This window comes from Ammodytes marinus, assembly GCF_949987685.1.
Source record: "Ammodytes marinus genome assembly, chromosome: 1".
Lineage (NCBI taxonomy): Eukaryota > Metazoa > Chordata > Actinopteri > Uranoscopiformes > Ammodytidae > Ammodytes > Ammodytes marinus.
In genome coordinates this window covers 34,409,659-34,412,158 of record NC_137230.1, presented here as the reverse complement: position 1 = coordinate 34,412,158, position 2,500 = coordinate 34,409,659, and the positions used below count along the sequence as shown (strand labels likewise).

The window sequence follows — 2,500 nt, the reverse complement described above, 5'->3', positions numbered from 1 at the left end:
GGTTGAATGATGCTAAGCTATGCACAGTGTTGCAATCCCATTCTGTCGCCTGTAAACATTGGATTTTCTGATGGCTCTCAAGATGTGTTTTTCTCAGTTCTCCTCTTTGAGTATAGGCCTGAAATGATCCCTGCATTCCAAATCACATAATTTTTATTTTGACTACACTACATACTATGAAGTACAGAAGAGTTTTAGGGCCACAGGAGAGAATAAAAAAATCAGATAAGGAAGATGTCGAGAAATGTCAAGAATAAAAGGTGAATACTCCAAAATGCTATTGTAGTTAGTGGGGCATTCATGTATTTTCAGTATACTACAATCAAAGTGCATGTATTGGGACATCCAAAATCTTTTTCTGGCATATTTAATAGTAGGGAAGTATGGGTATTGGAACGCAGGGAAGGTTTGGGTTGTTTAAGGGCGACTAAGGATAAAAAGGAGCAGCAGAAAAAAGCACGTACCGACTTCAGTTAGATTTCTCCACAGCCAGAGAGAGAGAGAGAGTCACCCTGGGAAATGTCTGACATGTTTCCCATTAAATTCTTAATTATATTTAGGGAGCTTAGCATAACACAGTGCTTATAAGATCCCGACAAACACAGACAGCATCTGTGGCACATCCTGCTGCATCCTCTCTAGTACACTCTTAAACTGAACCCTCTAGAGGGGGACCAGGGCACTGAGTGTGTCCCAAAAGGAAATACATTGCGTGCCTGGTAGAGAAACTGGCAAGATTTTGAGATTTGAGGGGCGATTCAGATTCAAGCCTTAATTTGCCATTTCAAACATCTTCACTGATCCATGCAAATGATAGTTCCCGATACTGTGTGTGTGTGTGTGTGTGTGTGAGTGAGTGAGTGAGTGAGTGAGTGAGTGAGTGAGTGAGTGAGTGAGTGAGTGAGTGAGTGAGTGAGTGAGTGAGTGAGTGAGTGAGTGAGTGAGTGAGTGAGTGAGTGAGTGAGTGAGTGAGTGAGTGAGTGAGTGAGTGAGTGAGTGAGTGAGTGAGTGAGTGAGTTAGTGAGTGAGTGAGTGAGTGAGTGTAAGCTAACTCCCTTCTTATTCACCCATGTACCTGTGCACTTACCATGTTATACTGGTCGATTGCTGTCTGTGTTCCCGTTTCTAGAAATTGTATTCTAGAGAATGTCCAATGAATTATAATTTATTTAAGGTGGCTTTTTGTCTCTTATCAGACTGCCATTGTAAATAAACTTGTTCTGTGAGGACCAGCCTGTATAGATAAAGGTGAAATACAAAAACTAAATAGAAAAATATGGCACCGCGAAAAAGAGCGGTTCGGAGTTGAGGTGAGGGAAGGGGTGAATCTAGCCCTTGTAGAAATCACGCTTCTCGAAAACCCTTGAGTTAAAGAGTGAGTGTGTAAGTGTGTGTGTGTGTGTGTGTGTGTGTGTGTGTGTGTGTGTGTGTGTGTGTGTGTGTGTGTGTGTATGCGTGACAGCGGCATATTCCCAGAACCAATCACTGCACGGCAAACAGTGGGGTTGAATCTGAGGTCGACACCATATATGTTTGCCCTATAGCTGCTGTTTAGAAAAGTGGACTCTCTCTCAATACAAAGATGGATTCACACACACACTCACTCACTTCCCCTAGCTGTCTGTTTGACTGACAGAATGAATTCCACAGAAGGGCTTATTTCATTTTCTCTCAGCACAGCATGGAAGCAAGTCCACTGTCCAATGTTAACTGTAAAATGGCGGACCAAAAATAGTAAGTCTATAAAATCTAATGTGAAAAATGGGGTCTAATTTGTCACTGTTGCAGTCATTGTTTTCACTCGCCCAAGCCAGGAGAAAGAAAGAAAGAAAGAAAGAAAGAAAGAAAGAAAGAAAGAAAGAAAGAAAGAAAGAAAGAAAGAAAGAAAGAAAGAAAGAAAGAAAGAAAGAAAGAAAGAAAGAAAGAAAGAAAGAAAGAAAGAAAGAAAGAAAGAAAGAAAGAAAGAAAGAAAGAAAGAAAGAAAATGTTAAAGGCGGACTCCGCAATTCTGTAGAATGCTTGTTGTCAAGCCAGACGGGCATGTTGCTATAGCTACAGATTGGCCCCCTTTAGTTTCCATACTAGTTCACAGAGCCTAGGCTGTATACTAACACCTGATTTACTTTCAGCACACAAAGTACGGACAGGAAGGGGATTGTGACGAGATATTCACTGATCACCTTTGACAAAAAGTTATTTTGACAACAAGCCTTCTCCAGTTTTGCTGACTCCACCTTTAACTGTAAAACGGTGGCCGAAAATAGCACATCTATAAATACAATGTAATGCATAAAATGGGACCTATTTGTCACTGTTGCAGACATTGTTTTCACTCGCCCCAAGCCAGGAGAGAAAGAATGACACAAATATTATTCATTACAAGTGGGAGTCAGCGATTCTGGAGAATACTTGTTGTCAAAATCAGTGAATATCTCCTCACGATCTGCTACCTGTCTGTACTGTGTGTGTGTAACGGCTGTAGAATGGTTGCTCACTCAAT

At 41.1% G+C, this 2,500-nt stretch overlaps 1 protein-coding gene across 2 annotated transcripts in view; it reads right to left on the bottom strand.

The window, feature by feature from the left end:
• Positions 1–2,500, bottom strand: part of cd276 (CD276 molecule) — a 125,847-nt gene that overhangs the window by 86,595 nt on the left and 36,752 nt on the right. The gene's annotated exons all lie outside the window — the stretch shown is intronic.